Raw genomic sequence first — 27,194 nt, 5'->3', positions numbered from 1 at the left:
TTATTTGTTATGGCCAATTTGGCTGAAAACAATAAAACATTGATTGACCGACAGACTGAAATGAGAAGGAAGAGCCACCTTGCCTCTTTTTCTTTAAAGCACGGAGCAACCACTAGTCGTGAATTATTTGAGCACAGAAATCCCGAAGGGTAGTGTTCTTGGATCCTGGTGTTAAGATAATTAGGACCTTTACCATGTAAAGTGCGGTGAGTGATAGTCAGAGCTTTGAAGATGATTCTTTTGCTAATAGGAAGCCAATGCAACTTCTTTTGGAAACATGGCACTGGCATCTGTTTTGTACATTTGAACAAAAGACGGACAGTGGTATTCTTTACCACTTGAAGACGGTGTGTTAAATGTTCAAGAAGGCCTAAATAAAGAACGTTGGAATAGTCTAACCGTGACAGGATGGGAGACTGATCCATGATTTTCTATGCATCCCAAGGCAAGAAACATACCTTTTTCTTTTATGGTTCCCAGGATCCAGAAACACAATCTCACCACTGAAGAAATCTGTGCCTTCAGAGTGAGACAATCATCAAATAGCATCCCCAAATTCCTGGATACATTCGTAGGAGGAGGAGGTGGTGGACAGTCTGCAGGCCAACATCCTGCCCATCCTGACAAAGGGTCTGGTCAATGAACAGGATTTTAGTTTTATCAGGATTACACTGGGGGTTGTTATCCCTAAACCAGCCTATCACAGCATTTATACATGCTGCTAAATCCCTCTTCGCCTTTATATGAGAGCAGTAGTTGGGTGTTGTCTGCATATTAGATCATTTTAATACCAAATGACTCCCCCAAGAAAGCAAGGAGAGTCATATAGATATTTAATAGGTAGGGCCTAATGCGGAACCCTGGGGACTCCACATTGTAAACTTTTTACCTCTGAATAAAACAGTTTCAACCACACTGCCTGTTCCCTGGAATTGAGGAAGGAGCGGAGCCCCAACAGGGCTGCTTCATTCACCTCATTCGAAGAGAAATGTTGTAATAGTATCTTGTGTGAGACCATTTGAACACCACCAATGCAATATTATAGCTGAGGTCCAGATTTCACTTTATTGACTCAGAGATCTAAGAGCTCTCCAGCAAGGCAGTTTCAGTTCCATGGAAGGCTCTAAAGCCTGATTGTGAGGAGTGTAACAAATTAAGAGTCTCTAAAAATTCAGTGAGATGAATGTTGACCAGTTTCTCAAGAATTTTAGAGGGAGCAGGAAGAAGGGAAATTTGATGAAAATTTGATTTTTTTTTAAGGGGATTCCCTCTTTTCCAAGATTTAGGCATTAACCCTGATTGTAGAGAGGTAGTGAACAGATCCAGATACACAGGACAGATTGTGTCTATGATCTGATGCAAAATATGGGGGTTGTGGGAAGTGGGTCCAGAGGGGAGCCGGATTTGCAATAGTTATGGTATTAGTATTCGTGTGGGTCAGAAATGTTATATATAAATTGATAATACTATGTAATGCCCATGCTAACCATAGGTCAGCCCTTCGTAGATTACCTGGTGTGCTTGTTGAGTTGTTTCATTTCTGTGGGTTGTAAACTGTTGGTTAAACTTGAAGATGCAATTATACATGCTAGGTAATGGCTCATAGTGGTGATTGTTGAGGTAGTGATTGTGGCTGTGATGGTGATGATGGTTGTGTTCATGTGGTGTAGTATTGTGGCAGTAGTGGTACTGGAGGTGGCAGTCATGGTGATTATTATAGTGGTTAGAATGGTAATTTTGACATAATAGTTGTAGTGATGGTGGTGGTAGTGACAATTGTGGTGGTGTTGTTGGTAATAATAGTGGTGTTGGTTGTGGTATTGGTAGTAGCGGTGGTAATGTGGGGATACTGGTGCTACTAAGGCTCATAGTGGTTGATGGTCATGGTAGCAATAGTGGTTGTGATTGTGATAACGATGGTGATAATGTCGATGGTGATAGTAATAGTGATGGTAGTTGTGGTGAAGTTGGCAGCAGTGGTGGCGGAAATGGACTGTGCAGGTTAGAAAGCTTGGCAGTTAAAATGTATAGGTGCATGACCCAGTGGTAGTGGTAGCAATACTTAAAAGCAATGCTGACTCACAACCTACCACAAAGACATGAAATCAACATTGATGGCAGGGCAAATCAGGAGCCGGGAACCCTCAGCTATAATGAGAAAGGGGGCTTGGCTGAGAAAGTGCCAGTACCAATGTAAACTTCATACTAACACCCAGAATGGAGTGGGAATGAGGACGGTGGGTCACAGAAAGAGACAGGACTGCAAACATGAGATGCCCAACATCTCATGGGCGAATAGCGTAATCCTCACACTCCTCTCAATGGGACCCAGAGACAGCTGCACTGCATGTCTTATCCTTCGGATCACTGACATTATATCAATGCATGCAATACCAAATATCGAAAAATAAATATTGTTAACAAAACTATTGCTTTCCGATACTTAAATAATAAAACTACAAATATCGAGAACACAAATATCATTGTTTAAAATAAAAATATCAAGAACAGAAATATCATTGTTCAAAATATTGATTTGTATTTATATCGAAAACACAAATCTCAGACACAAAAATATCATTACAGTTAAATAAACATATAATACATGAAATAGTGGCTACAATAATATCACCAAAATAGTACCATTATCATTAATAAATATTAAAATAATATTTTTAGGTAAAACAATTACTTTAAATAAACATTGCATATACATATTTGAATGAAAAATAAATATATCAATATTTCACCAAAATAATTATACTTCACCCCAATAAACAATATAAACTAAAATAATTTGCATTAACTACAATTATACAACTTCCTAAATATAAATGTCTGTCTGTCTATCTATCTGTATGTATATCTATATCTATATATCTATATCTATATCTATAAAAAAAATATAAAATAAAGTTTTGTACATATAGTTAAAAAAATATTTTGAAAAATATAAAAAAATATGTTTGAAAAACCCATTAAAGTTCAAATAATATTTTTTAATTTTTAAAATAATTAATTGAAAAAATAAGTTTAAAAAATGGTGATTAAAAAGTATTTTTATAAAAATGTAATTAATGAAATTGACACACTGAATTTGAAAAATATACAAATCCAACCAAAATCATTAAACATGATATCTTCAGAGATACGTTATAGATAGGAATTAGCATTTAAAAAACCTTTGAAATTCACTGAAAAAACCATAGGTTTCATGCATGTTATAGTTAGGAATTGGCATTTAAAAAACCTTAGAAATTCACTGAAAAAACCATAGGTTTCAGGGGTGTTATAGTTAGCTGGACATTTCCCTCGTACAAAACTCTAGAAATTCCCCTGTTATAGTTAGTTCAGCTAACTATAACTCGCGCACCCGCAATGCACTGCTGATGACGTCACATATTACATCACTCATGACATGGTCAGTAACATCACTGATGACATCATTGATGACATCCCAAATGACATCACTGATGACATCACTGATGATGTCATCCATGTGATAAATTACTGCATCTTCTCACACCCTAAATTTAACCGTTGATACACCAACTCAAAATTTCAGACGTCCATTCTCAAAACCACAGATACTCCAATACCAATAACTACATACCCACTTATTAACTCTTAGGTCTACATACACCCCCACTCATTCACCTGTACAGTCACTCATACTTACAGTCACTCCGTACAAAACTATCATATGCATTTATACACCTATATAGACACTCACACACCACCAATCATCCATAGAGGTACTCTCACACCTAGTCAGTCATGCAAATAATTAAACACAGTCCAATTTACTCACCTATACAGTTAAACACACTCAAGTTCACTTACTCATAAAAATAGTACCACATTCTTACGCTCTTATAGAATCACTGATACAAGCACACACTCATCCATACAGCCACTCTCACAATCACACACTCTAACATATACCCACTTATATACTCTTACACGCATATATACTGCCTTTCACGTATGTAGTTAGTCACAAATGTACCACTGAGATATACATTCAATCCCTAACACACCCACACATACACTCCCTCAACCATACAGTTCATCACAGATGCACTCTTAAAACCATGCACCCATCGAATCACCCACTCACACTTCTATGCACAGAGTCACACACCGCCTACGCACACAAACACTTAGGCACCCATACAGATACTCAGACAACCAATCAATAACCCATATAGACACTCATATAGCTATTCACAAAACCATGCAGCCACATACACAAACACACAGACACATACAGACATTCACACAGTTTAGTCACTAGTCTGCAGTAAGATACATTTAATGACTCACTTATAGAGTCAGTTACACACCTACAAAATCATCCATTGACACACTTGTACACCCACTCATTCTTCAACAGGCCTTTCACTATAAATATATAAAACATATTTAAACTTTACAGAAACACACAGTCACTGGATGACGTAATCAGTGATGTCATCAGTGATGTCATTTGAGATGTCATCATTGATGTCATCAGTGATGTCACTGACCATGTCATGAGTGATGTAATATGTGACGTCATCAGCAGTGCATTGCGGGGGCGCGAGTTATATTTAGCTGAACTAACTATAACAGGGGAATTTCTAGGGTTTTGTACGAGGGAAATGTCCAGCTAACTATAACACCCCTGAAACCTATGGTTTTTTCAGTGAATTTCTAAGGTTTTTTAAATGCCAATTCCTCAGTATAACGCCCCTGAAACCTTTGGTTTTTTCAGTGAATTTCAAGGGTTTTTTAAATGCCAATTCCTAACTATAACGTGCATGAAACCTATGGTTTTTTCAGTGAATTTCAAAGGTTTTTTAAATGCTAATTCCTATCTATAACTTATCTCTAAAGATATCATGCTTAATGATTTTGATTGGATTTGTATATTTTTCAAATTCAGTGTGTCAATTTCATTAATTACATTTTTTTTTAAAAATACTTTTTAATCACCATTTTTTAAACTTATTTTTTCAATTAATTCTTTTAAAAGTTAAAAAATATTATTTGAACTTGATGGGTTTTTCAAACATATTTTTTTATATTTTTAAAAATATTTTTTTAACTATATGTGCAAAACTTTATTTTATATATATTTCTTCACTGTTTTTGGATTCGCGCACCCTACGCGCACCGTTCTCGATCCCTACACGATAGCATCCGTGCATGGTATGCGTTGGGTACGTGTTCAGTGCGCGATCGCAATGCGACCGGTACGCGACTCCCAGCGTATACGCGACACGTTTGCGCGCTTCCACGATGCGTCATCTGCGTCTATGTTGCGGTAGGTGCGCAGATCCCGCGAAATATTTAACATTTTAAAAAACATATATATATCTATTTCATGTGAATATTAATTGAATACAAACTCTAAACTAGTCTTAAAACTGCTATATTTTTACATCTAATCCTATTTATTTTTTTAATTCAATTTCGCGGATGCGCGCTGGGTGCGTGCTGCGTAAGCGCAGGGTGTGCGGATCCCATGTGACCTGCAAAAAAAGAGATTTGATTGGTTCATTACACTTCCTATTCTAACTATTGAAAGACCCCACCCATTTCAATCATTCTTGGAGCTTCTTTGGAGGAACATCTCCCACCTTAGAACTAGAAGAAACTTTTTGGGGAAGATTTCCACAGCTGCAATTTTTCTGAAGGCAATGGCTTCTGCACAGCAGCCACCATCAGAATCAGACCATTCGTTCGATGAGGAATTTGTTGTGGAACCTCCACGCCCAGAAAGATACACCTCTGTGGGGTGGAATTTTTTTTCCTTCCCAGAAGGACAAAATAAAACGAATTCAACTAAAGTGACATGTAAAATATGTCAAAGAGTGCTTTCAAGAGGAGATCCATCCAAAAAATACTCTTGTGGCACTACTGCAAGTATGTTAAAACACCTGAAGACTCTGCATCCCGTGAACCTGGCCAAGCAGGAATGCAGAAGACTCCGACAGCAGCCTCAGCCAGCAGTGGCAATCACTTCTGCAGCATCACCATCAAGCACTCACCCGGACATACTTCCAGAATTTGGAAAACTAAAAATTAGTTGCATTAAATGCAACAAACTACTATGTTACGGCGAGCAGTCAATTGAACTAATCTGCCGAGCGCAGCAAAACCACAAGTGCTAAACTTGTGTTTATTTATTTTTTTGCAGAAGTTGACTGTTTTGTTCCTCCTGTTGTCTTTTTTTCCTTTTGAAAAAAACAAAAAAATAACAAAATTGTTCCAAAAAGTACAAAAAAATTAAAAAGAAAAAAAAAAGTTCTTTTAAGAACTAACTTTCCTGGTTTAAAAAAAGAGCTAAATGTCTTTGTTAGTGTGTGAAAGTTTAGATGAATGTATGTGTAGTACGTAATTGACTGAATGAATGCATTAGTAGCGTATGGTGAATGTATAAGTGCAGAACTATGAGGAAGTGCTGCAGCATCACACAGTAACCTCTTTAACTGCAGTGTGCTGTAGTACTTCCGAAGCACAGGGATGCAACATATGTACATAAATATGTTGCAAATCTATGCTTCTCTCTGCACGGCTCCTTAAACTGCAGCCATGTGGTGACACAGGCACCCTTGCACCATAGTGCAAGGATATCTGTGTCATGTGCTGTTTGTTTTTCTACAGGAAGACACACCTTCCTGCACAAAAACAATGAGAAAATGCATTTTTCTCCTTCAATGTATGCTGAACATTTCAGCATGCATTGAAGATATAAAAATGTGGAGAAATTAAAACAATTCTCCTTGTTGTGCTTTCCTACACCAATTTTAGAATGGTGCAGCATTCACACACATATCGAGATTTATCATTTCTGATAAATCTAGACATGTGTCTTGTTCTATAAGTATTAAGTGCAATCATGCACAACAACACTTATAGAACACCCTTTCAACACAAAGTGGTGTGCATGATGAGGTTGTATTTACATGGAGTATAAAAAGTGCACAGAGTGCCTTTTCCTCTCTTTGTAAATATGTAAGAGTATCTTGCACAATAACTATGTTACAAAAAGTGACATGTTTCCGTTTTTAAATTTCCTTGCGAATGATAGAAGGTAAGCACAGAGTTTTGTCTGCAAAGATGTTCAAAGAAGAATGATTGAAATAATTGTGGTCCTTCAATAGCTAAAATGGAAAATAATATGTACCCCTCAAATCTCTTTTTTTGCAGGTCACATGATATCTGATTATGGTCAGATTTCAAAACTACATAAACAGAGTGTTTTTAGAAACGTGTTTCAACTTTGTAGCTTCTTGCAGACCTCTTTATTCTGCATATTGAGACTTAGTTAAACTTACCTTCACAGTAATAGGAATACAAAACGGTATACATTTTTTTCTGTTTTTCATTCCAATATAAGTTCATATAAATTGCTTATTTTAAAATTTGGATCTGTGAAAGAAAAGGGAAAAAAAATTATAACATGTAATAATAAATTTTTTACAACACAGCATAATTTCCACAAAGTAATTTTTTTGCCTTTTTTGCTGTTCTCAGAATATATTAAATTTCACTAAAAATAGTGATTTCAATCGTACTCATCACTTAACAGCGGGCAAAAAAAACACAATCTCAAAGATTGTTAAAAAAAAAACAACATGCCATTCTGAAAGAAAAAAAACAATATACAAATCACAGATATATAAAATGCACACAGCTAACAACATTTTTTAACTTTAACTTACAAAAACTGTAAATGGTGTCGCTTTAAAATATTCACCGAATCTAAAGATTAATGTTTGGAGGATGCACCACGCCCACAATGTTTTCCTTCAGTGATGTGGAAATGTTCTACTTTTCTCGAGGGGCAAACAAAGACCAATGCCACCTTTCTCACGCGCAACATTTTCAAAAGAGTTCTGTTACGAGGGGATCCTAACAAAAAATACTCGTGTGGCACAGCAAGTATGATGAAAAATCTAAGGACCCTTCATCCAAACAATCTTGCACGAGAAGAGTGCAAACAGATGAGAAACACTCCTGTTCTGTAGCTGTAAAAAAGAATCACAAACAAATGTATATTAATAACTTTCAAATTTATACTATTCCATTACTGTACAAACACATTTTATATAAATACTGACTAAGAAACTATAGCCCTGAACCACAGGTGTGACGATGGTTAGAACACTACATGCATAGTGCATACTACTGTGAAGCAGTTCATGCCCTAAAGCCTACCTCACTAAAACACTACATGCTAACTGACTAAATGATTACAGTACTATAAGGAGACACACTGGGTGAGTGACAGGGTGTTTGCTAGAAGTGTATGAATACTAAGGGGCCGATTCCAATCCTGGAAAAATATTCCCCGTACAAATCGTATCTGGAGTTTTTTCCGACCGAATCGTACAAGTCCCGTACAAACTGGCAAGTACGATTCGTATGGGAAAAAGTCCATATGAATCGCATTGGGAAAATTCCCCCACACGTCCTCGGGTCGGGAAAAGTCTCCGACACGTCCCCGGACATTTTTACGTACAAATGGGAAAACTGAAGTCCGAATGCGCAAGTACGATCCGTCCCATCCGTCCGATTGTACAACTGTATGGAAAAAAGACCGTCCGGAGCGAACTCCCATAGCAACCATGGAGATGTCCAAACAGGTGCCGGGTACGCGCCGAACACCCCCCCAGCCTCCCCCGTGTGTACGCGCCGTACCCCCAGCCCACCATATGTACGGAGCATACCCCCACCCCCGTATGTACGGAGCGGACCCCCAGCCCCCGTATGTACGGAGCGTACCCCCACCCCCGTATGTACGGTGTGGACCCCCAGTACTGGGGGTCCGCACCGTACATACGGGGGTGGGGGTACGCTCTGTACATACGGGGGGCTGGGGGTACGCTCTGTACATACGGGGGGCTGGGGATACGCTCCACGGGGGCTGGGGGTACGCTCCATACATACGGGGGGCTGGGGGTATGCTCCGTAAATACGGGGGGCTAGGGGTATGCTCCGTACATACGGGGGGCTGGGGGTACGCTCCGTACATACGGGGGGCTGGGGGTACGCTCCGTACATACGGGGGTGGGGGTACGCTCCGTACATAGGGGGGTGGGGGTACGGCGCGTCCATCCGCGGGGGGGCTGGGGGTCCGGCGCGTACTTACGGGGGACTAGGGGGGTGTTCGGCGCGTACCGGGCCCCCTTTTCCTCACGCTTCGCGGCGTACTTCACTTTTCCGGCACTTTTTGGGTGCCGTAAAAATATTGCCGTCCGGAGTGCTGTCGGTACGAATCGTACTTGCTGGTACGTAAAAAGCTGCCAAACTCCGTCCGGACGTCATGTCCGCTGTGTCCCGGATCACATTTGTATGTATTTTTCTGTCGGTCGGTCTTTTTTCCGATTCGTACGGAAATGGTGTTTCCGTACGAATCGTACTTGCAAGTTTGTAGGTTTTTTTTCCCGGGTACGAGTCGAACGGAGAAAACGCTCCGACCGACAGTTTGTACCCAGTTTTTCCAGGATCGGAATCGGCCCCTAACTAGGGAATTGAAGGTGTGAAACACAACTGTGTAGGTGATTAGAGGACTGCATCCATACTGCATAGGCATTTAAAGCAGTCCATGTGCTAAGGCCTGGCTCACTGCATGACTACTTGGGTACTGACTGAATGATTAGAGTACAGCAAGGAGAGTGCCTAGGTGAATTTATAAGTGGTAGGCTTTCCGCACAGGGAATGGATTAGTACTTGGTACTGAATGGGTCACTAGAGGAGTGCAAAGGCAGTGACAAGATGTTTGCTGGACTGTATGGATACTGACTAGGAAATTGAAAGTGTGAAAGACAAGTGTCTAAGTTGTTAGAAGACTGCATACATAGTGGATAGGGGTTTGAAGCAGTCCATGTGCTAAGGCCTGGCTCAGTGCATGAATACTTAGGCACTGACTGAATGATTAGAGTACTGCAAAGATAGTATCTTGGTGAATTTATAAGTGTTTGAGTTTTTGCACAGTGAATGGATTAGTACATGATGCTGAATGGGTCACTAGAGGACTGCAAAGGGAGTGACAGGGTGTTTCCTGGAAGTGTATGGATACTGACTAGGGAATTGAAGGTGTGAAAGACAATTGTGTAGGTGGTTAGAGGATTGCATGCATAGTGGATAGGGGTTTGAAGCAGTCCATATGCTAAGGCCTGGGTCACTGGATGAGTACTTGGGTACTGACTGAATGATTAGAGTACTGCAAGGAGAGTGCCTGGGTGAATTTATTAGGGTTTGGGTTTTGGCGCAGTGAATGGATTAGTACATGATGCCTAATAGGTCACTAGAAGAGTGCAAGGGGAGTGACAGGGTGTTTGCTGGAAGTGTATGGATACTGACTGGGGAATTGAAGGTGTGAAAGACAATTGTGTAGGTGGTTAGAGGACTGCATGCATAGTGGATAGGGGTTTGAAGAAGTCCATGTGCTAAGGCCTGGCTCAGTGCATGAATACTTAGGCAGTGACTGAATCATTAGAGTACTGGAAAGAGAGTGTATTGGTGAGTTTATAAGTGTTTGGGTTTTGGCACAGTGAATGGATTAGTACATGGTTTTGAATGGGTCACTAGAGGACTGCAAAAAGAGTGACATGGTGTTTCCTGGAAGTGTATGGATACTGACTAGGGAATTGAAGGTGTAAAAGACAAGTGAATAGTAGGTTAGAACACTACATGCATACTGCATAGACATTTGAAGCAGTCTATTTGGTACTTAGAAACTGACTAAATCATCAGACTACTTCTAGGACAGTGCTTGGGTAAAACTTTTACATTTTCAGTTCTGCCACAGTGAAGAGAATAGTACATGGTACTGCACCTTAGTGTCAAACCCTGACTCATTTTATCAATGCATAAGCAAAGACTAGCTTCTAATGCTACTACAACTTGACAACATGACAGGTTTTAAAAGAGTTATCTGCTAAAAAATACAAGATGTTACCAAATGCTTCTCTCACAGTGGTTCCCAAATGCACACAGACTCACAGTATGATTCTAGACAACAACCACTATACCTAGGAGTTTACCAAAAATCATTCACTACTGTGGAAGTGGTAAGGGAACGGCACACAATCTTCATATTTCAGGACTGCACTTTTGTGTCAAAGCCTGACTCATTTAATCAAAGCATAAGCAAACACTGGCTTCTAATGCTACTAAAACTTAACGACATGACAGGTTTTAAAACAGTTATCTGTCACCAAATACATGATGTTACCAAATGCTTCTCTCACAGTGGTTCCCAAATGCACACAGACTCACTGTGTGATTCTAGACAACAACCACTATCCCTAGAAGTTTACCAAAACGCATTCACTACTGTGGAAGTGGTAAGGGAACTGCACACAATCTACATCTTTCAGGACTGCACTTTTGTGTCAAAGCCTGACTCATTTAATCAAAGCATAAGCAAAGACTGGCTTCTAATGCTACTAAAACTTGACAACATGACCGGTTTTAAAACAGTTATCTGTCAGCAAATACTCGATGTTACCAAATGCTTCTCTCACAATCCTTACCCAAATGCACACAGACTCACAGTGTGATTTTAGACAAGCAACACTATCCTAGGAGTTTACCAAAACTCATTCACTAGTCTAGAAGAGTTAATGGTACTGCACACAATCTACATATTTAAGTACAGCACATTAGTGTCAAAGCATGACTCATTTAATCAAAGCATAAGCAAAGACTGGATTCTAATGCTACTAAAACTTCACAACATGACAGGTTTTAAAACAGTTATCTGTCAGCAAATACATGATGTTACCAAATGCTTCTCTCACAGTGATCCCAAATACACACTAACTCACAGTGTGATTCTAGACAAGCACCACTATCCCTAGGAGTTTACCAAAACTCATTCAGTACAGTGCAAGAGGTAAGAGAACTGCACACAATCTACATATTTTAGGACTGCACTTTTCTGTCAAAGCCTGACTCATTTAATCAAAGCATAAGCCATAACTGTCTTCTAATGCTACTAAAACTTCACAACATAACAGGTTAAAACAGTTATCTGTCAGCAAATACATGATGTTACCAAATGCTTCTCTCACAGTGGTTCCCAAATGCACACATACTCACTGTGTGATTCTAGACAAACAACACTATCCCTTGCACTATACCAAAACACATTTCTTCATCGAGAAGAAGTACTACATTTTAGTATAGAAACATAACATAACTCATTTCACAAATTCATAAACAATGACTGGTTTCTAATTCTACCAAAATATAAAAACAGCACAGTTATCTGTCTGCAAACACATGAAAAACACAAATGCTTATCACAGAATGGTTTCTACCTGCACACACACTGTCAATAAGATTGTAGAGAAAAAAAGTACTGCCTACACTTTAGCAGGAGAAATACATTAGTCTGATTAAAATCAAAATAGTCTACATACATCCCCTCACAATTAAATAACTAATCTTTCAAGTTCTTTTGTAGATTAAGAAGTATATCAGTCACTCACCATATTTTCTTTTACAGAATCTCTGCACTGTGCACCTCTCAGCAAAAACAAAGAATGAAAAAGTTTCCCTTTCATTTTCCACACATATACATGTAAACATCAAATCACAATCCTTCACACATAAACTCAAAAGCAAATGCACATTTCTATTTGTTAAACATTTCAACCCTTTCCAACTGAAATACATTTCAACCCTTCCCCCAATCTGCCTTCCGCCTGTTACCACAGAAACAGGTCATGGAACAGTGCACTGAGCACACAGGTCAGAAGTTCAGCACAAAATGTTGCTAAACAAGAGAGGAAGTGTGCTTCACTTTTCAACATATCAGCTAATCATATATAATGTTCCTTACAATCTGTTTTTGTTAACCAATAAGAATCATACCTTTAAAAAACAGAAATATACACCCTACCTTTCAGTGTACAAACTAGTCATACAACCAGTGATTTCTTGTCTTTTTTTAAAAAAAAAATTCCGTGGATCTGCGCACCCAACGCGATAGGATGCGCGTACCGTGCGTGCGTTTTGCCGTTTTTTTTTTTTTTTTAAAGGGTGCCCCAGGGGGTCCTTCTGGGACCCCCTAAGCACCTCTAGAGGGTCAGAGTATTTCCACTCTGCCCCTTTATATGTTTTACACACTTATTCCCCTTGCTTCTTCAGCCTCGCTTCTACCGAGGCAGAAAATGGCCGCCAACATTTCCTGGTTTCAAATGTAGACAGACACTCGACAGCCAATTAGCATTCAGCGCGCGATCAGGAGGGTGCGCGCTCGGTTCGGGGAGGGTGCGCTTACGGTGCGGGTAGGGTCCGCGGATCCTCCCCGGCCATAGATATTTATGTACTTTTAACTCTAATTTTCTCAGGAACTACTGAACGGATTCACACCATTTATGCAAAAGGCACGAGTCTGAACTGAGAACTACCTCTTTGCCAAATTTGGTGTCATTCCGTTCAGCAGTTCGGGCTGTAGCTGCGACAACAGGTCCTATGGGAAATTGCATGGGGAAAACGCGTTTTGGGACCCCCCTTTTTTCTCGGCCCCCACTTGACGAATCACCACGAAACTTTCAGGGTAGGAGCGGAGCGGAGCTGGCCAAAAGTTTGGAAAATTTTGCGAGGATTCGTCAACCGGCGCCAGACTTATTGGGAATAGAATGTTGCGGATTTCCTATGGAAAATAGATCCTAACTATAACTATCTACTGGCGACCGGCAGTACATAATATATATATATCCTGAAACTTGATTAGCCCACTTCAAGCCAATTGGCAATGTAACCTATATCGTGGGCGTCAGTATACGGTTCTCGATCAGCCCGTGAGCACAGTACATTTTAAATGGTCCTATTGGAGGACGTTCGTTTGAATATTGAGTCTAAGCTAAATTTTCTCTTTATGTACACACGAACATTCAATGTACATAGTACTTTGACAACTATCAAGGAAGGGTGATGTCAGCATTGTATCAATTTGCAATTGCAAACACAAGTTATGAATTCATTTTGTTTCGAGTACAGGTGGAGACACATTAGCATGTTCACACCTACCTGACCTTTCCTCATTGTATACCATATCACGAATTATCATATAATTTGTCTTTACCCATGTACAAGTGAAGGGTGTTTTCCAACATACTGAACAATGCTGATAAATGATATATGTATCCATGACATATACTGTATCATGAGTTTCACAGGTTTCAGTTTGATGTTGATTTTGTTCACTCTAAAGTGTTACGTTTGGTGAACACATTAGCATGTTTTACGCTGTAATACACCTTTCCAAGATGGATGCCTTGTTCAGTAGCCTATCGTTTGCACACAGCCCCTTTTCCATGTCTATGGTGTGGATCCAGTACAACTTTATCAGTACCATTTTTTCATTGTAACTCTACACGTGAACAAGGCTGTCGCCGAAACGCGTTGTGTAGGATTAAATTTGGATCACCATTCTTGACTGCTGCTTGGTTTTTCCTGAGAGCGTACGACATATAATTTTTGTTGTTGGTTGGATAATTATCACCGGCACGCTCCGCCGGAGTGTACGCCACCTTCCAATGGGGCCCAGTATTCCAGAAGGAGCTGTGTAACTTTTTGTGTATATATATATATATATATATATATATATATATATATATATATATATATATATTCACTGAAAAAACCATAGGTTTCACACACGTTATAGTTAGGAATTATCATTTACAAAACCTTGCAAATTCACTTAAAAAACCATAGGTTTCACACATGTTATAGTTAGCTGTACATTTCACTCGTAAAAAACCAATGAAATTCCACGTTATAAGTAGATCAGGTAACTATAACTTGCGCGCCCACAATAAACTGCTGATGACGTCACATAGTACATCACTCATGACATGGTCAGTGACATCACTCATGACATCAATGATGACATCTGAAATTACACATTGTGGATTGCGGTCGCGCAAGTTATAGTTACCTGATCTAACTATAACGTGGAATTTCATTGGTTTTTTACGAGTGAAATGTACAGCTAACTATAACATGTGTGAAACCTATGGTTTTTTAAGTGAATTTGCAAGGTTTTGTAAATGATAATTCCTAACTATAACGTGTGTGAAACCTATGGTTTTTTCAGTGAATTTGTACGGTTTTTTAAATGCTAAGTTATGTATTTTTTTTTTTTTTTTTTTCTGGTTTTTCACTATGCGCACACCCTGCGCGCACGGTGCGCTTCGCACACCGTGCGCGCGCTGTGGGCGCTCGGTGCGCTTCGCGCACTGAGCGCCCACGTTGCGCAGTCCATGCCGTGCGCGCCTCGCCTTTTTTTACGCAGTAACATTTGTTTTTTTCTCCCTTGTGGGTCCTTTAATTTATTTAATAAATGTGATTGTTACTTCTTTATTTTATTTTTTTTATTTTTTTTGCCGTGCGCGTACGGTAAGCTTACCGTACGCGTACCCCGCGATTTTTTTTTAAAATTATTAAATTTATTTTTCGTACTTTTGGGTCCTTCTTGGACCCCCTGACAAACACTAGGGGGTCTGCAACTCTCTTCGTTGCCCCCGTTTCACGTTCCCCACCTTTGTTTCTCAGTGCGAGAGACAGAAAATGGCGGCCGACACTTCCTGATTTCGACCGATTCGAATGTTTACAGTCATGTAACCACCAATCAGAATTGAGCTTGCGCACGGCACCGTACGCGTACGGTAAGCTTACGGTAAGCGCACGGAGCGCGCTTACAGATATATATATTGATTTAAATGCTATTTTCTCAGGACCTACTGAACAGATTTACACCAGACCGACAAAAGGCACATCCTTGACCTGAGGACTACCTCTCTGCCAAATTTCAAGTAATTCTGTTCAGCCGTTCGGGCTGTAGCTGTGTCTAAAGGTCCTATGGAAAAATGCATGGGGAAAACACGTTTTGGGACCCCCCTTTCTCAGCCCCCGCTTGACGAATCCCCCCGAGACTTTCAGGGTAGGAGCAGAGCGTAGCGCCCCATTAGTTTTGAAAATTTCGCGAGGATTCGTCGACCGGCGCCAAAGTTATTCCAAATAGAATGTTGCGGATTTCCTATGGAAACACGGTCCTAACTATAACTATCTACTGGCGACCGCCAGTAGATAATATATATATATATATATATATTTTTTTTTATTGCAAAGGCTCTATATTTGGAAAAGCACTCGATAGCAGAGCAGAAGGAATCTTCATTTATTCATGGCATTTTGAAGGTAACAGGTAATCCGTCATTGTTCCTCGTTGCCAACGCGTTTCTAAGCTGTCTGCTTCTTCTTCTTGGGCAGTGGAGATGCGGATTTGCAAGGTTACTGGCAGCCCCATGATTCAGCTGTCCTTTAGTAGTAGCTGATTCAGGTGTGCGCTATAAATAGTTCCTGCGCGCTCGCAATGTATGCTGGGGCATGTAGTTTTATCCTGCTATACTTTTCGCCCATGGAGGGCTCCGCAGCGCCATTAATTTTTAACGGGATCACAGCGATTCAGTACGCATCTTCTGTGATATTTGAAAGCACTTACTGTGCTCCGGATTAGATTTCACCTTCTTTTCTTGAGCCGTCTGCTGTGCCTCTTCAACAAGGAAACTCCTGCTGGCGGCCCCTCCTTTTCATGAGGTGGTGCTCTTCCCACGACGAAGCTGTCGTGCAAATTTAATTTATTGCAAAGGCTCTATATTTGGAAAAGCACTCGACAGCAGAGCAGAAGGAATCTTCATTTATTCATGGCATTTTGAAGGTAACAGGTAATCCGTCATTGTTCCTCGTTGCCAACGCGTTTCTAAGCTGTCTGCTTCTTCTTCTTGGGCAGTGGAGATGCGGATTTGCAAGGTTACTGGCAGCCCCACAGCTTCGTTGTGGGAAGAGCACCACCTCATGAAAAGGAGGGGCCGCCAGCAGGAGTTTCCTTGTTGAAGAGGCACAGCAGACGGCTCAAGAAAAGAAGGTGAAATCTAATCCGGAGCACACTAAGTTTCTAATTCTACCAAAATATAAAAACAGCACAGTTATCTGTCTGCAAACACATGAAAAACACAAATGCTTATCACAGAATGGTTTCTACCTGCACACACACTGTCAATAAGATTGTAGAGAAAAAAAGTACTGCCTACACTTTAGCAGGAGAAATACATTAGTCTGATTAAAATCAAAATAGTCTACATACATCCCCTCACAATTAAATAACTAATCTTTCAAGTTCTTTTGTAGATTAAGAAGTATATCAGTCACTCACCATATTTTCTTTTACAGAATCTCTGCACTGTGCACCTCTCAGCAAAAACAAAGAATGAAAACGTTTCCCTTTCATTTTCCACACATATACATGTAAACATCAAATCACAATCCTTCACACATAAACTCAAAAGCAAATGCACATTTCTATTTGTTAAACATTTCAACCCTTTCCAACTGAAATACATTTCAACCCTTCCCCCAATCTGCCTTCCGCCTGTTACCACAGAAACAGGTCATGGAACAGTGCACTGAGCACACAGGTCAGAAGTTCAGCACAAAATGTTGCTAAACAAGAGAGGAAGTGTGCTTCACTTTTCAACATATCAGCTAATCATATATAATGTTCCTTACAATCTGTTTTTGTTAACCAATAAGAATCATACCTTTAAAAAACAGAAATATACACCCTACCTTTCAGTGTACAAACTAGTCATACAACCAGTGATTTCTTGTCTTTTTTTAAAAAACAAATTCCGTGGATCTGCGCACCCAACGCGATAGGATGCGCGTACCGTGCCTAAGCACCTCTAGAGGGTCAGAGTATTTCCACTCTGCCCCCTTTATATGTTTTACACACTTATTCCCCTTGCTTCTTCAGCCTCGCTTCTACCGAGGCAGAAAATGGCCGCCAACATTTCCTGGTTTCAAATGTAGACAGACACTCGACAGCCAATTAGCATTCAGCGCGCGATCAGGAGGGTGCGCGCTCGGTTCGGGGAGGGTGCGCTTACGGTGCGGGTAGGGTCCGCGGATCCTCCCCGGCCATAGATATTTATGTACTTTTAACTCTAATTTTCTCAGGAACTACTGAACGGATTCACACCATTTATGCAAAAGGCACGAGTCTGAACTGAGAACTACCTCTTTGCCAAATTTGGTGTCATTCCGTTCAGCAGTTCGGGCTGTAGCTGCGACAACAGGTCCTATGGGAAATTGCATGGGGAAAACGCGTTTTGGGACCCCCCTTTTTTCTCGGCCCCCACTTGACGAATCACCACGAAACTTTCAGGGTAGGAGCGGAGCGGAGCTGGCCAAAAGTTTGGAAAATTTTGCGAGGATTCGTCAACCGGCGCCAGACTTATTGGGAATAGAATGTTGCGGATTTCCTATGGAAAATAGATCCTAACTATAACTATCTACTGGCGACCGGCAGTACATAATATATATATATCCTGAAACTTGATTAGCCCACTTCAAGCCAATTGGCAATGTAACCTATATCGTGGGCGTCAGTATGCGGTTCTCGATCAGCCCGTGAGCACAGTACATTTTAAATGGTCCTATTGGAGGACGTTCGTTTGAATATTGAGTCTAAGCTAAATTTTCTCTTTATGTACACACGAACATTCAATGTACATAGTACTTTGACAACTATCAAGGAAGGGTGATGTCAGCATTGTATCAATTTGCAATTGCAAACACAAGTTATGAATTCATTTTGTTTCAAGTACAGGTGGAGACACATTAGCATGTTCACACCTACCTGACCTTTCCTCATTGTATACCATATCACGAATTATCATATAATTTGTCTTTACCCATGTACAAGTGAAGGGTGTTTTCCAACATACTGAACAATGCTGATAAATGATATATGTATCCATGACATATACTGTATCATGAGTTTCACAGGTTTCAGTTTGATGTTGATTTTGTTCACTCTAAAGTGTTACGTTTGGTGAACACATTAGCATGTTTTACGCTGTAATACACCTTTCCAAGATGGATGCCTTGTTCAGTAGCCTATCGTTTGCACACAGCCCCTTTTCCATGTCTATGGTGTGGATCCAGTACAACTTTATCAGTACCATTTTTTCATTGTAACTCTACACGTGAACAAGGCTGTCGCCGAAACGCGTTGTGTAGGATTAAATTTGGATCACCATTCTTGACTGCTGCTTGGTTTTTCCTGAGAGCGTACGACATATAATTTTTGTTGTTGGTTGGATAATTATCACCGGCACGCTCCGCCGGAGTGTACGCCACCTTCCAATGGGGCCCAGTATTCCAGAAGGAGCTGTGTAACTTTTTGTGTATATATATATATATATATATATATATATATATATATATATATATATATATATATATATATTCACTGAAAAAACCAAAGGTTTCACACACGTTATAGTTAGGAATTATCATTTACAAAACCTTGCAAATTCACTTAAAAAACCATAGGTTTCACACATGTTATAGTTAGCTGTACATTTCACTCGTAAAAAACCAATGAAATTCCACGTTATAGTTAGATCAGGTAACTATAACTTGCGCGCCCACAATAAACTGCTGATGACGTCACATAGTACATCACTCATGACATGGTCAGTGACATCACTCATGACATCAATGATGACATCTGAAATTACACATTGTGGATTGCGGTCGCGCAAGTTATAGTTACCTGATCTAACTATAACGTGGAATTTCATTGGTTTTTTACGAGTGAAATGTACAGCTAACTATAACATGTGTGAAACCTATGGTTTTTTAAGTGAATTTGCAAGGTTTTGTAAATGATAATTCCTAACTATAACGTGTGTGAAACCTATGGTTTTTTCAGTGAATTTGTACGGTTTTTTAAATGCTAAGTTATGTATTTTTTTTTTTTTCTGGTTTTTCACTATGCGCACACCCTGCGCGCACGGTGCGCTTCGCACACCGTGCGCGCGCTGTGGGCGCTCGGTGCGCTTCGCGCACAGAGCGCCCACGTTGCGCAGTCCATGCCGTGCGCGCCTCGCCTTTTTTTACGCAGTAACATTTGTTTTTTTCTCCCTTGTGGGTCCTTTAATTTATTTAATAAATGTGATTGTTACTTCTTTATTTTATTTTTTTTATTTTTTTTGCCGTGCGCGTACGGTAAGCTTACCGTACGCGTACCCCGCGATTTTTTTTTTAAATTATTAAATTTATTTTTCGTACTTTTGGGTCCTTCTTGGACCCCCTGACAAACACTAGGGGGTCTGCAACTCTCTTCGTTGCCCCCGTTTCACGTTCCCCACCTTTGTTTCTCAGTGCGAGAGACAGAAAATGGCGGCCGACACTTCCTGATTTCGACCGATTCGAATGTTTACAGTCATGTAACCACCAATCAGAATTGAGCTTGCGCACGGCACCGTACGCGTACGGTAAGCTTACGGTAAGCGCACGGAGCGCGCTTACAGATATATATATTGATTTAAATGCTATTTTCTCAGGACCTACTGAACAGATTTACACCAGACCGACAAAAGGCACATCCTTGACCTGAGGACTACCTCTCTGCCAAATTTCAAGTAATTCTGTTCAGCCGTTCGGGCTGTAGCTGTGTCTAAAGGTCCTATGGAAAAATGCATGGGGAAAACACGTTTTGGGACCCCCCTTTCTCAGCCCCCGCTTGACGAATCCCCCCCGAGACTTTCAGGGTAGGAGCGGAGCGTAGCGCCCCATTAGTTTTGAAAATTTCGCGAGGATTCGTCGACCGGCGCCAAAGTTATTCCAAATAGAATGTTGCGGATTTCCTATGGAAACACGGTCCTAACTATAACTATCTACTGGCGACCGCCAGTAGATAATATATATATATATATATATATATTTTTTTTTATTGCAAAGGCTCTATATTTGGAAAAGCACTCGATAGCAGAGCAGAAGGAATCTTCATTTATTCATGGCATTTTGAAGGTAACAGGTAATCCGTCATTGTTCCTCGTTGCCAACGCGTTTTTAAGCTGTCTGCTTCTTCTTCTTGGGCAGTGGAGATGCGGATTTGCAAGGTTACTGGCAGCCCCATGATTCAGCTGTCCTTTAGTAGTAGCTGATTCAGGTGTGCGCTATAAATAGTTCCTGCGCACTCGCAATGTATGCTGGGGCATGTAGTTTTATCCTGCTATACTTTTCGCCCATGGTGGGCTCCGCAGCGCCATTAATTTTTAACGGGATCACAGCGATTCAGTACGCATCTTCTGTGATATTTGAAAGCACTTAGTGTGCTCCGGATTAGATTTCACCTTCTTTTCTTGAGCCGTCTGCTGTGCCTCTTCAACAAGGAAACTCCTGCTGGCGGCCCCTCCTTTTCATGAGGTGGTGCTCTTCCCACGACGAAGCTGTCGTGCAAATTTAATTTATTGCAAAGGCTCTATATTTGGAAAAGCACTCGACAGCAGAGCAGAAGGAATCTTCATTTATTCATGGCATTTTGAAGGTAACAGGTAATCCGTCATTGTTCCTCGTTGCCAACGCGTTTCTAAGCTGTCTGCTTCTTCTTCTTGGGCAGTGGAGATGCGGATTTGCAAGGTTACTGGCAGCCCCACAGCTTCGTTGTGGGAAGAGCACCACCTCATGAAAAGGAGGGGCCGCCAGCAGGAGTTTCCTTGTTGAAGAGGCACAGCAGACGGCTCAAGAAAAGAAGGTGAAATCTAATCCGGAGCACACTAAGTGCTTTCAAATATCACAGAAGATGCGTACTGAATCGCTGTGATCCCGTTAAAAATTAATGGCGCTGCGGAGCCCACCATGGGCGAAAAGTATAGCAGGATAAAACTACATGCCCCAGCATACACTGCGAGCGCGCAGGAACTATTCATAGCGCACACCTGAATCAGCTACTACTAAAGGACAGCTGAATCATGGGGCTGCCAGTAACCTTGCAAATCCGCATCTCCACTGCCCAAGAAGAAGAAGCAGACAGCTTAGAAACGCGTTGGCAACGAGGAACAATGACGGATTACCTGTTACCTTCAAAATGCCATGAATAAATGAAGATTCCTTCTGCTCTGCTGTCGAGTGCTTTTCCAAAGATAGAGCCTTTGCAATAAAATAAATTTGCACGACAGCTTCGTCGTGGGAAGAGCACCACCTCATGAAAAGGAGGGGCCGCCAGCAGGAGTTTCCTTGTTGAAGAGGCACAGCAGACGGCTCAAGAAAAGAAGGTGAAATCTAATCCGGAGCACACTAAGTGCTTTCAAATATCCCAGAAGATGCGTACTGAATCGCTGTGATCCCGTTAAAAATTAATGGCGCTGCGGAGCCCACCATGGGCGAAAAGTATAGCAGGATAAAACTACATGCCCCAGCATACATTGCGAGCGCGCAGGAACTATTCATAGCGCACACCTGAATCAGCTACTACTAAAGGACAGCTGAATCATGGGGTTGCCAGTAACCTTGCAAATCCGCATCTCCACTGCCCAAGAAGAAGAAGCAGACAGCTTAGAAACGCGTTGGCAACGAGGAACAATGACGGATTACCTGTTACCTTCAAAATGCCATGAATAAATGAAGATTCCTTCTGCTCTGCTGTCGAGTGCTTTTCCAAATATAGAGTCTTTGCAATAAAATATATATATATATATATATGTATATATATATATATATATATATCACGCTCAGGCTTGGTTGGTCGTTCAATTGAAAAGCACTCGACAAACACCACGGTGCTCCAAGCATAACACCTTTATTAAAATGGGAAGGATAACGTCTGCCTGCTGCTTTCACAGTTCCCACCACGTACGCTGACGCGTTTCGAGGCAATCCTCTCTTCAGGGCTGGTAGCGGAAAAAATGCACCTCCGGTCACTCCCCACTTAAATGCACAACACGGCACGCCAGGTGATCGGCTGTCACGTGTGCATAAAGCGAAGCATTATGGGCAATATATATATATATATATGCTTGAAACAAAGAGTCTGTAGCTGATGCACTCTGATCTAGCGTGTGCTGGTGTCGAGGTCAGACAAAACCTCGTAAAAAATTCTTAATACCAAAGGATGCACCGCACTCCAGAGAGTGATTGTGAATGCTTAATTTATTTTAAGCACAAATTTCGCCACCATCCACCACCCACCAACGTTTCGAACAAGAAACGTTCTTTCTCACGGTTAGTTCAGATTACTATAACTCGCACGCCTGCAATCCACTGCTCATGACGTCGCATATTACATCACTCATGACATGGTCAGTGGCATCACTCATGACATCACTGATGACATCATCCTTGTGATAGAGTGGCGGTCGCGCGAGTTATAGTTATCTGAACTAACTATAACGGGGGAATTTCATTGTTTTTTTACGAGTGAAATGTCCAGCTAACTATAACATGTGTGAAACCTATGGTTTTTTAAGTGAATTTGCAAGGTTTTTTAAATGCTAATTCCTAACTATAACGTGTGTAAAACCTATGGTTTTTTAAGTGAATTTGTACGTTTTTTTAAATGCTAAGTTATGTATTTATAATTATTTTTTTTTTCAAGGTTTTTCACCGTGCGCGTACCGTGCGCGCACCCCGCAATTTTTTTCAAAAATAAGAAAATGTTTTTTTTAACCCTTGGGGATCCTTCTGTGACCCCCTGACAAAGGCTAGGGGGTCATGAACTCTCTTCCCTGCCCCCTTTTCACGTTTTCCACCTTTTTTCCACCTTTCCTTTTCATTGCGACAGACAAAATGGCGGCCGACACTTCCTGAATTTCGCTCGCGCATGGCACCGTGCGCGCACCGTGTGCGCACCGTGCGCGCGTATAGATATTTATATGCTTTTAAATGCTATTTTCTCAGGAAATACTGAACAGATTGACACCAGACCTGCAAAAGGCACTTCCCTGACCTGAGGACTACCTCTCTGCCAAATTACAAGTAATTCTGTTCAGCCGTTCAGGCTGTACCTTCGACTAAAGGTCCTATGGAAAAATGCATGGGGAAAACGCGTTTTCGGACCCCCCTTTTTTCTCGGCCCCCCATTGACGAATCACCCCGAGACTTTCAGGGTAGGAGCTGAGCGGAGCGCCCCATTAGTTTTGAAAATTTCGTGAGGATTCGTCAACCGGCGCCAAAGTTATTCAAAATAGAATTTTGAGATTTCCTATGGAAACACGATCATAACTATAACTATCTACTGGCGACCGCCAGTAGATAATATATATATATATATATATATATATATTCCACAATCCAGGAGCTCCTCCTGGGAGCTCCGCCCGTAGTTCGGTGGCGTGATAGCAGCCGGTAGAGCAGAGCCGGCAATACAATCGTAGATTCAAATCAAATAATACGCGCTCTCAGAGTCCTGTGTCAGGGTAATTTATTCTTCGAATTTCTTCAAATATAAGGGAGAGCTTTACCTACAGTCGACGGGCACTTCTATGGGCAGTACTTTAGCCCCAAGTGTTGTCGGGCTGTATGTTTATGGTTTTGAGTGCAAACACATCCTCTCGGCACGGAATCCCTATGCGTCCTATGTATCCTTTTGGAAAAGGTACATAGATGAAGTTCTCATCATCTGGCAAGGTACCAAAAACACTCTTCTGGACTTCTTCGAATGGATCAATACCTGTGATCCAACCTGAGGTTTACCTATTCTTACAAAAAGGATGAGATGGTATTCCTCGATGTTGTCATCAAGAAAGTTGCCAACCACCTACAGACAAAGACGCACCACAAACCGACAGCCAAAAACAACCTGCTGCATTTTTCCAGCTTTCATCCTCGTCCGCTGCCGGAGAATCTCAACTTCGGTCAATAACTATGGCTCAGACGCAATTGCAGTGAATTGACAGATTTTAGGTCTCAGGCACAGGATCTGACTAACAAACTGCAGAAACACGGTTATCCGGAAAGAATATTCAAGAGGAGCTGCAAAAGGGCCAGAAATCAGCACACAGAAGCCCTCCTAGAAGATATCCCAAAAGACACTGCAGAGAATATACCACTCACATGCAAAACCACGTACAACGCAGCCTCCAATGCTGTCGGTAGATCGATCAGGAAACACTGGAGAATACTGGAGAGCAACAACCGCAAATGGGAGAAAACACTTTTCTCTTATAAACGTGCCAGGAGCATTAAGGATTCCCTAGTACACACGCGCCCAAAGAGATTGGACAGGGGTGAGAATCAGACGGTTCTGAATGCCTGGGGACTCCCCCCAGTTACAGGACATTTTCCCTGCAGAGCCTGCAGTGTATGCCAGTTGACTGCCACCACGAAATATCTAGCACTGGAACCTGGGAAACAATGTTCACAAAGGGCCCACACCAAATGCAATTCCACCAATGTGGTATACCTGATCACCTGCCCTTGCGGGCTCAGGTATGTGGGCATGACATCACGCAAGATCAAACAACGAATATGCGAGCACCACAGCAACATCCAGTGCCGCAAAAACATTACGAAACTCACTGACCATTTTTTACAATCCAGCCATACCATTAACGATCTAAGTTGGACTATTATTGAGCAACTAAAGTTAGGCTCAAATACACAACAGGTGCTCTTTGAAAAGGAACAACGGTGGATTTATCGTCTATCTACACACCGCACAACACTTAATGATAATATTCCATGGGGCTCAGTAATGAAACGCTAATAGTTGCCGTCCTTTCTGAACAGTGGCTTTCTGCACTCCACGTGTGATTGTTTCTTTTGAAAGGTACTAAATAAGGTCTACTGCTCCAGGACCCACACGTGTCTTCTTCATGGTTTTATAACACAAAACCCATCACAGCGACGTACCTAGCTTCCATTTTTTGAGATGTGCTAATTGACTATTACAATCAGTCATCATCCCCCTTCTTCAAAAAAAATTTTATGAAACTCAATTAAAATGCAGATTTTTGCATATTCCTAACACATATAGATTTCATAACTCTGTTGAGTTTCCTTACACACGGATTGTCTGTTTTATAAATATCTCTACATTACAGGATGCTTTATGAACAGCGCCTTACATAGCTAATAAGTTCCGCTTTTACCAGTATCGTAGATGCTAGCGGAATTGTAACTGAGCTATTCATTACGGTCCCGCATCAATGCCACCATTGTTCCCATTTATAGACCAATAAAGTTTTCTTCACTGAAAAGGCACTCGCACAATCTAGTGTTTCGTACCAAGTGAGCCAGACGCATCGCATCACACGTCTTTGGCGCTGGAGTCACGTGATCACAAACCGGCATTTCTATCCCAGAACGCCACATCGCCGCAACATTCGGGCCGTGGACGATCGAAAATAGGTCGACAATGGGAGAGTGCTAAACTAGAAGTAAGTGTATGGGGGTCCTTGCAAAGGGTTATTTGGCAGAGGTTTCCTCGAGACACCGGCTGTCACCATTTACACTTTGTTTTCTCTGCCTAGATTCTATCAGCATTTCTAACCCCCACCCCAGACCCATGACGTGAAGCCAGTCTTTACTTCACGTAAGCTCCTAAGTTTTCCATGATACGTTTGTTTTTAATACATATACTGTTCCTTTATGTGTACACCCTGCAGCGTTCATTTCGACCCTTGTAGCGCCTTGCTTTTAATTTGAGGGCACGCCACCGAGCACCAGATTACACCATGGTATCATAATGAAATGCATGAATTGCGCATTAATCGCTTCATAATTAAGCGTTACACACGTTACGGGTCGTGACCGGTAACTGGGACCCCTCCGGCATTAATCACACACAGAGCGGCTGTATATTAGGACATTGGTGCAAGAAATAAGGGCACTCGTGGTGTTACCAATTTGGACAACCTACTGAATCACAGCACGTGATCTTTAAGTAGTATGCACCTCGTAGATGTTTGACAAAAAGAGACCACTGTTTTCATTATACAGCTATGTGTGCTTTTATGTGTGTCTCTTTTTTGTTTCGTTTGCAGAGTCTAGTGGCCTTTGGAAATCCCAGAAGGCTGCATAAGTAAAACCGGGAGTTTTACTGTTCATACACCTCCACTTGTTAGGGTACGCCTTAGCGAGCGTATACCACCATGGAGTGTCCGTCCTGATGAATGCTTAGCATAATTGCACTGAAAAGCAGAAACATGTCAACCACTTTTCACTTCTCTTACTAAACTGGACGGGTCTGGTTAAACTAATCAGCCAGCGCATGTCCTTGCAACTTGATTTTAATGATTGCTGGTTTTCCACCATTAAAATCACTTTTGGATAAAACCAGCCATCTTTTATTTCTGCACCACCCTTTGCACTCACATCCTTTCCCAAAAAAA

The sequence above is a fragment of the Triturus cristatus genome, chromosome 8 (assembly GCF_964204655.1).
Source record: "Triturus cristatus chromosome 8, aTriCri1.1, whole genome shotgun sequence".
Lineage (NCBI taxonomy): Eukaryota > Metazoa > Chordata > Amphibia > Caudata > Salamandridae > Triturus > Triturus cristatus.
Note: the sequence above shows the minus strand (reverse complement) of the source record.